We start from the raw sequence: 10,191 nt of genomic DNA, 5'->3' as shown, positions 1-10,191 counted from the left end.
TGCAGTAAAACAGTTAAAAACATGCCCTAGTAAAACAGTTAATTCAGACCTGGCCCCCTTTAGACAGGGTCGGTCCGAAGATCCCACTTCTGGTACAGTAATGTAACGGCATCAGCACCTACCTCTTGTGGGTGCCCCCTTTTCTCTGGCTGATAGTGCCTGCAATCACAGTCTTTTCATGGGGCAGCCCCCTTTGGTTGGTTGGGTGTGAGCCTGCTTCTTTGTTTGTTTGTTTGTTCTTCCAATGGGGTGGCACCCGTCTCTCACCCCCCCCCCCCCCCGGATGGTGATTCTCTCGGCTGGTCTTCAGCAGCTGAGCCCTCTGGCCAAGCTGCACACGCCCTTTCCCCTTTCTGGGGTGTACCCTCCAAGTACTTTCTTGGCCCTGGTATAGGGCCGTAGCTCTGTGGCTTCTTCCCCGAGGCACTGCCTTCTTCAACCACCTCGCCCGGTCTGGCCGGGTCCTCAGAGCTATTAAAGTGCCTAACTCCCACTGAATTCAATCTGAATCTGGGTCATGGTCCCTAACTCACAAACGTACTTTTTAGTGGTTCTGTGAAAATCAATTTTGATCTCACTGTGTTGACCAATATACTGGGCATATATATATAATATAAAATCACATCATCAATATGTATGCACCCGCAATATATTAATTTGGGTTAAGCTCACAATATCAACATAACATTACATACACACATACATTCATATTTCTAGCTGTTACATTCACTGAATTGGCCTATATCTTTCTATAACCCTGTTCACTTATGTTAAGTATCTCACTTTGGAAAGCTGAAGTTACCTTTAACATTAGAAAATAGAAAAATTGTCAGAGGCAAAATATGTTAATATTCTGCCCCTGTACTAGTTGTGGAGTTACCTTCATGGGCCACTACCTGGAATGCCAGTATCTAAAAGGAAGGTAGAGAACAACAAGTTAAGGAACTGGTACAAACTGATGGGTTGGATTTTAATGATGCATAGAGTTTTGTAATTTATTAAATCACCCTATAAATATTCTTAGCTGAAATATGTAACTTTGGAAGGATACCTTCTGTGTAAGATAAATTTAATAATGCTCCATGAGTCGGCCTTCCATAAACCGGTATCGTACTGAACCTTTTTCCCCTGTATTATTATTGACTTTTAGCAATGAACCTGAGTGATAGTGGCTATTTGGTCTCTTGAGCATATTTCATAGCAAACCAAAGTGTGATCAAGCAATTGACTAAACAATTCAACACTTGAGGGGCTAGGTGCCCAACTCACTGAAAAATCAATGGGAGCTGAGTTCCTAATTCTTAGGCTATGGTTTTCAAAGGAGCCTATATATTTTTAATATCAAATGTATTACATATTAGCCATCAATATACTGCTATAACATTGCTTTTATGAAGCCAGGAGTTGCAATGTCTCTGGCTACGGTCTGGCGGGGAGGACTGTGCGAGGACTGTGGCTCCTCCATATGAACACATAGTGGTGGTTGCTGAGGGGAGCTGGCATGTGTGTAAACAGCAGTGTGCCCACAGTAGCGTGGGCAGCGGCAGCTCGGCAATGCAGAATACACACCCACCATTTTCAGGTGGGGGTGTACTTGGCATGGCTCAGCTGTGCCTTTGCTGCTGCTGCCCCCGGTACCATGGCTACACGCATTCTCTCATGAAGGTACTGTGACCGTGTACATGAACAGAGGGATCACATCCATTGCTCATAGTGTACACAGAGCCTTTGAAAGCTTTTAAAAACTGGTATTTCAATCATCGCTTTCGTTTATACAGTGCCTTTTATATACCATTTTAAGACCTCAGTTCTTCTTGAAATGTATCATTTTCTTTCAAGAATGGCCAAACAATAATCCAGAATCTACAGTGTACCAAAAATACTGTAAGTAAAATAAGTGCAGTTAGAAAGGCAAAGGGTTAACAAAATTAACAGAAAAAAATATCAGGCCATGGTGTAAGCTTTTATTTTTCAGTGACTTCAATATTTCAAGGAAGACAGGGACCATCTTTTTGTTCTGTTTGTACAGCTCCTACCCCAGTGGGGTCCTGGTCCAGGGCTTGGGCCCCTAGGCATTACAGTAATACAGATAATGAATAAATTAAAGCTGATGCCTCCAATATGTCCATCTCCTTCACTGAACACTTGGAGTTAAATGTTAGAAAGAAAAGTTTTGGCTTTTTGGTCCAGGATCTTCCAGTTCTGAGGAGTTAAAGGGAAGTTCAAACATAACTTCATTTTTAATATTAGCAGGGTCAGCATGTCATTTTCTTTATACTTAATCCTGCTCATTGATTTATTTATAGCTTGTTTACATGGTTTCTGAGCTAAAACAGGATCTGCTTTATTTCCAGAGGAAAATAAACCTTACTTTTGGGAAGCCTGATAAAACATTGATTTCTTTTTTTTTTTAATGCAAACTCATTTAACTCTCATTGAATGTTACCATTACTAGGACTATTAAGGCTTTACACATTCTCATTTCTAGATGCTATTGCTGAAGTAACTTATTTTTTTCCTTCTAAATCTGTTATTTGCTGGAGTGGGTATCACTGCTTTGGACAGCTCTAGGGATTAATTTTCCCTGCCAGGTTGCCTATGTGTCATCCCAGAGGGTTTGCCCTGAGACATCCTCTGTATCACTGATTACTAGCTATTCCTTCCAGGTATTTGTTACAATGTTTTGTACACTGTAATGGTGGGACTAGAAAAATAACTAAGATTGTGGACTATATTCTCTATTTCTTTTGAATATAAAAGCTTCCTTTACCTCCATATACATCAGAGTAAGTGTCTAAGGACAGCTCAGCATCCAACACTTGTTGGATTTGAAAACAGGAATTACAAAAAAATCTATGGGTTTCTGTAACGTGTCTGGCATGACAGCATGTGTACTCCTAATTACAGGTATCTTCTTCCATCAAGGGTGAAATCCTGCCCTCATTGAGGTCAATGGTAAAACTCCCATTGACTTAAAGAAGAGCTGGATTTCACCTCATATGTCTAGTAAAACAGTCATCCATGATCCTATATTTTATTTTATTTTAGCTGCTGTTTTTAATTTTGCTTTTATTTTAGCTGCTGTTTTTAGTCTAGCATTACCCCTTGAAACTATCTGTTCAGCCTGAGGGGAAGGGTAGAGGGAGAAGAATTATAATTGCTAGCACTGTAAGAAATTCTTAGATCTGACCCACAGAGATATCAAGCTCTCCCTGAGAAAAAAGGGGAGCTTCTCCACAGGCAATATTGATATTAGCAGCATTGATCTCTATAAGTGGCATTGATCTCTATAAGTGACAAATGGCACCTTGTCACCACTAATAATCATTGTTTGACTGGATTCTTCTTGATTTAAGCTCTTAGCCTGAGATAGGTGCCTAAATCCAGGCTGAAGGGAGGCACCTATTTCTGCTTGTGATCTACAGCTCTCAGGCAGTTTGGGCACCTTAGCACTTTCTCATGAGATAGTGTTCGGCAAAACAGCCCACGGTGGAGTGGGGGGTGCTAAGGCAGGGGGAGGCCTTATAATGTTCTCTCTTGTAATGTTTAGCCCAGTATTAAGCTATTCATGTGGGAGGCTCTTAGTTTGAGTCCCTTCACATCAGGCAGAGGGGGAATTTGAGAAGGGATCTACTACATCTCAGGTAAGTGCCTTAGCCACTTGGCTATGGGATATTCTGATAGGGGTTTCTCACCTATTATTAACCAATTGAATAATTTGTAACTGGGGCAGAGAGAATTATTCTATAGTCCAGTGGTTAAGGCACTCACCTGACAGGTGGGAGATCCCTGTTCATATCCCTTCTCTTCAACTGGCAGCAGGGGGGTTTCAACTGGGGGGTCTCTGACATCCCAGCTGAGTATCCTAACCACTGGGCTAAAAGTGGCATTCCTGCCCCACCACCTCCCCAGCTGTTCTATGTGGAGTTAGGTGGTTTCTGAGCACACCTACCAGATCAGGTAGCTGGGTGAAACAGGCAGTCCTCTGCCTATCTTTCCCCACTAGTGGATACAGTGGGACTTAGGTGAGAGAGAGGCACCAGTGCACATGCTCAGAAGCAGAAACATGGGCACCTAGGGAACTTTTACAGCAGAAATGTAGGTGCCTAATGAGTGTAGCACCCTTCAGGGTTAGGTAGCAGCCAAACCCAAATGGGTATTTTGTGGTTCAGTGGCACCTAAAAATGGGACTCCACTGCCTAAATACCTTTGTGAATCTGGACCTAAATGACTTGGGGAGCAATTTGTGGTGGAAAATGCATAGAAGCAGGATTCAGGTAAGCATGCCGACATGGTCTTAGCTGGCAGAATTCAGAGCTCTGACAAATGGTTTACTACAGCTCTGAAGCCAAGATCTGTGGCATTATTGAAGGAGGAGCACTCTTAGATTTAAGAGTCTCAAAGCCTGGGACAGGACAGAACAGGGGAGTATCCATGGACCAATCCCAATTGAATAAATATAGCACAGATCTGTATTAACTCTTTCTAGGTCCCCTCTGTCAATGCTACTTCACTGACTGTGTGTAGTACCTTTCATCCAATGCTCTGAAAACTCTGCAGTCACAATTAATAAGGCCTCAGAGCTAGAACTGGGCAATATTTTATGACAAATAAATTTTATGACAACTGCATGCTTGCTTTTGTGAATTGTCTGCAAACAGACTGATATTTTCAGAATGTAGTCACCATTCCAAATGATTTGCTGAATGCTTTATCAAAATAACTCTAGGCTCCCAGCTCATTTCTGAGCAGTTCGTTTTGAATATTGTTTCATAAATATTCTGTAATCACAATTTCTGTGAAAATCCCTGCCTATCCATGTTTGCCAGAATATTCAAGAAACTCAGGCGCACACACTTAAATATGAGAATAAATAATCCTGGCTATGTATATGAAGCATTCATCCAGCTTCACTGACCACATGCCTTGAAGCAAATGAGTATTTCATAACCAGTTTTTCAGGTAAACTGAAGCAGAGGTTAAGGCCAAAATTTTCCAACGTTACACCTGTTGACTAGCATCCTATTCCATGAATAACCCCACAGAAATCAATAGGATGAGTCAAAGTAAGAACTACTCAGTGGGCTAGATCCGTACCCGGTGTAAGTTATAACAGCACCACTAGGGATTTGCAACAGCTAGGGATCTATTCCAATCTGATTAATAGTGGCAGAATCAAAATTGTGCCCAGAGGGAGACTGCAGATCAGCGTGGGGGAAGGCTGAGGCTCAGACAGGTAAGCTGGACCAAGATTCCCTCTACTGCAAATTCATAGACCAGGGTCTCCTTGAGGCCTGGGGACAAGGCAAAGAGGATAGAACTGGCCGAGAACATGAATGCCCCAAAACCATAGCAATGAATGCCCACTGGCATTCAATAGCATCTCTGCCTCAGATATAATGCCTCAGGAAGCTTCCCTTGGGGCAGCTCACTTCCCTACCACCACCCCACACTGGGCTGTTCATTAAAGGCACAATGCATCCCTTAATGACTTACTGTAAGTTTTCCTCTCTGTGCTTAGGGAGCATTGTGGGTGGGGAAAATATTTCTTCTCTTGTGTAATTGCATCTGTGCAAATAACCCATAATTACTATGACTTTCAAGAATTTCAGGTTTTATTATTGGCATTAAGAATGATGAGTAGTTTGCCAAAACCCTCAAAATTGCTTTAGACATAGAAAAATCACTTATTCTAATTACTGAGCTCCCATGAGTCATACAGCATTTTCTCTCTTTGTAGATTAATTTTCTCTCTATAGAGACCTTTTCTATTTCTAAAATATTTGTATTTGTCATTCAGTCACTTTAAATTTACAGAAATATATTTGCTGTCAACCCAGAAGAAAACACGTATTCACCGACTGTCTTCATAGCTCACACAAGTAGAGAGCACATCTTTATGGTTTCCTGCTTATATCTCAGATGATTTCCAAAATTTAGTACCATTTGAAGAACAAATCAAACATCAGACAATAAGGGCCAGATATTACCAAATGCTCAGCTCCCATCAGCTCTTATGGCTCTCTATGGGAGCTCCTAAGGGCTGAGCCCTTTGGAACATTTGGCCCTTTTGTTTAAGCTTCTGAATGGGAGCTGCATTCTTTTTGGGGGGGGGGAAATCTGTGCCTAAATCATCAAGAAAATCAAGCACAGGGTTCATTTCACAGGGAGGAATGGGCAGTCACCAGGGAGAAAAGAAACACGAGATCGATAGACTCTTTACATTAAAGAAACAGGAAGTGATAACATAAGAAGTGCCACATTCAGGATGAGATTGTTCTTAGCCATGCTGCAGTCACAGAGGAGTAGAATGAAGCAGGCATTTCCTCCCATCATCCTCCCCAGCTCCACCCCAAACACACAGATGCCGTACATTGCCTCATCATTGTTTTTGTGCTCCACCAAGAACAGGGCTGCACACCAGATGTACCCAGGAAAACTGCATTGGGAGAGGCAGGGAGCCGGTAGAGCTGGCTGGCTGCACTGTGTTCTGCACTCAGTACAGGGTTTGTACAAAATACATCTCTCCTCTCCTATTCAGTGCTACCTGTGAGTTATTTGTATTCCTGAGGCACAGTGTTACCCCTGGCTTCTCTGGAGTTGGTGCATCTCCATACAGCCCATCTGCCAGTGATCAGGGTGTGAGCAGTTGCACCCTATGCTTACAGGCAGAGGTCAGAGCCAATGTCAGAAATCAGAGCCAACAGTCAGGACTCAGTTACCTGGAGCAGGGCAAGGCCGGGGCTATCTCAGTCATGAAAAAGCTTTTGAGCAGCCACCCTGCTACTGCTGCTGGGCTTAAGAGCTGGTCTGTTGACTCTTCCAACCAATCAGGCTATGTAGCCAATCAGGCAGCCTACTATAGGCCAGCTGTACTTGTTAGATTGCCCAAAGACCGGCTCCAGACTGGATCTTCTGTAGGCCCCACTTCCTCAGACTATTGCCTGCATACAAATGAGAAGATCTAGCCCTTGGTATTGACATAAGTTATTAAACAGAAAAACTGAAATAAAATCACAGTGAGAGAAAACCATTATTATCCAATATAAACACAAATGCGCCTCTCCCTGCCATTACTTGCTTCAGGTTTATCAGCAACACCCGGTGGCACCGAGTGCTGGAAGAACAAGCAGAGCAGCAGTTATGACAGGAATGATAAGGCAGGAGGAATTGTGAGAGACATTGAATTCCACTTCTAGCTTTACCAAGCAGCATCTTTATGGCAGGAAATGGTTAAACGACAGCCTGGAGGACTGTATAAAGCACTTCTGGGGAAGTGTGGGACTGATGAAATGACAGGGAAGCATAAGCCCTGATTCTGCAAGGAGGACTATGCAATTAGACCCTTTATGCTTCACTTCAGTAGGGTTCTGCAGGAGTGCAGGGACCCACAAGTTAATATCCGGTGGAATCAGACCGTCAGAGGACTGGTATTAGAAATAGAAGAGCTGTTTATGAGAAAATGCTACTAAACACTGATGGGATATTTGGGGTGACTGGTTAGATACTAGCAAGGGACAAACTTGGGGCCTTGATCCTGTTTCCATTGAAATTATTAGCAGAAGTGTCATTTACTTAAATGGGAAGAGAATTTAGCCCCTGGACAGATACTGGGGAAACTGATGGAAATTAGAGTAAGAATGAATTATTTGGAAATTGTATGGTCAGTATAATGAAAAACAGAATACTGTATAATGACAGAAGTATTTACAAGGCACCCTTGAGCAAGAAAACATATCTTGGGTTACATTAATGAATCTCTCTTTCTAAGAGTTGTGTGGGAGTTTTTGATAAATAGGGGTTAATGGTGTGTGTGTGTCTGACAGTAGAAACAGTGAATTGTTCACAAGTCTCCTTCCTTTGTCATGCAGATGTGTAGTAACAGAATGATGTGGCTTGTTACACATATGTACAATGATTGCAAATTGTCTCCACAGCACCATCTATCGGTCTTTCATTGAGAATAATACCACGGAAAATGTGCTACTTAGAAACCATGTATCTGACAATTGATAGAATATAACCATCTTCGCTGCAGGCTTTCTCCCCCTGCTCTCTTTCCCTCTCCTCTCTATGCAATGTATACTAATATTACATAGGAGACATATTAGTATTCTAAATTCAGATAAGTGGAAATAACCTCTTTAAGATTACTCATTGTGCATTGGCCTGAAAATTTGGGGAACATGTTATTTTATTTTCCTGGTGTAGGAGATCTGACATGGTGTAGTAGAGCTCAGTATCTCTTCAGCATAAAATACAAAAAAAGGTTAAATAATGTCTTAAACATATTAAAATCAAAGAGATTATTTGCTGTTGTACTGTGAAAATTTCACAAAGCTACCTGTGGTATTCTGAAGTAATAACTATTATTAATAAAATGACTGGGTTCTGTTTGGATCATTTCTATCCAATGATAAACAAATGAAAAAGAACACGCAAAGGATATTACTCCACAATTGCTATTTGAAAGCAATTTTGGTCTTTTAAATCTCCATTAATATCTTCCTCACAGCCTCCTCATTTCCTACTGCTGTCAAAAGACTTGCATTTAAAAAAGCTACCTATTAAACATGGCTCTTGGGGTATCACCATTTGCATCTCCACATGAATAACAGGATGGACTATCAGGGATCCCTTATAGCAATGTACAACTGTTAACTCTTTATGTGCATGAAGAAATCTATATATATTGAGATTAACTACTGTCCTCAGAAATGCAATCATTACTGTGGTAATTGTCCATACTTACAGGCAAATCACACCAAATCTGAGTGAGAAAATTCCCTTTATGTATAGGTATTGTTATTATACTTACCACCATAGTATCTGAGGGCCTTATAAACAGAGTGAATATAGCCTCTCTCAGCACTCCTATGAGGCAGAGAAGTATTATCTCAATTTTCCTGATAAGGTACAGAGAAGTTGAGTGACTTGTCTGTGGTCACACAAGAAGTATATAGCAAGCTGGGAATAGAACCCAGATTTCAGGCCCTAATTTTTCATAGTCTAGTATCCCATCCACATGATCATCCTTCTTCTGAAAAGGCAGAACATTTTGCAAAATGTCTCAAAGTTAGTCAAGAGTGAAATATTATCTTGCCAGCTGCAGAAAATATTCTACTAACATACGGAAACATATTACACATTTTCAAATTTATTAGCCCCAATCAAAAAACAAATCCCTATGTTGATTTTTCCCTCCTGTGAAAATTGCCTTTCACTTTCATTACAAATAGTACAAGATTTGAAGACAAAACAGTTTCTAGCATTGCTTCAGATATAGGTGTGTAAAAATGCGCGTGTTGTTTCAACAAATTAACTGCCAATTAAATATTAAGAATCAAATTGTCAAAAGGAACATTTAATGTCCTGATATTGCAAGCTGATCCACGCAAGTGGATTTCTGTGCCCATGTCTACGTTGCAATAAAAAAAACCCGGCCCAGAGCCCCAGAGCCCGGGACAGCTGACTCGAGTTTGCAGGCCTAAAAATAGCAGTGTATAGACATTCCAGCTTGGACTCCCAGGCTTTGAGAACTACCCCCATCGTGGGGTCTCAGAGCCTGAGCTCCAGTCTGAGCCCAAACATCTACACTTTCTAGCCCTGCAGCCCAAGAACTGCCAACCTGAGTCCACTGACCTGGGTCAGCCACAGCTGTGCTGTGGGTCTTTTATTGTAGTGTAGACATGCCTGAATCCCAGTGACATTGATACAACCTGGCACTTGTGAAAAGAGCCACCCTGGTCGGCCACAGTTTGCAGCATCAGAGTCTATATTTCTGTTCCCGAGTTGTATATACTGAAAATCCTCAAATCTCTTCATGCAAGCAATATTTGAGAGTGCAAGTTGGTTCATTCATAAATCTTGGCTGCACATATAAATCCCACCTTTTAGAAACACAAAAACTTGGTTATTCAAAACTGAACACATATAAAGACATGAAAAGGCAGGCATTCCATTTTGGGAACGAATTTAGGAAGCCACTCTGAAAATGTAGCCCAAAAATTAACTTAGATTAAAAGAGGAAAAAATGAGCTAACACAACCCTAATTGCCACCCCATACACATACACATTAAACCACGGGTCCCCAATGCACTGAGATGACATAGAGGGGCTTCCACATTAGAGGGAGGGGAGAATATTACTGCTTGGGGTCATGTCCCATCCTTCTCTGGAAAACTGGGCTC

The sequence above is a fragment of the Lepidochelys olivacea genome (assembly GCF_965140295.1).
Source record: "Lepidochelys olivacea isolate rLepOli2 genome assembly, chromosome: 1".
NCBI classification, from domain to species: domain Eukaryota; kingdom Metazoa; phylum Chordata; order Testudines; family Cheloniidae; genus Lepidochelys; species Lepidochelys olivacea.
This window is presented reverse-complemented; position numbering follows the sequence as displayed.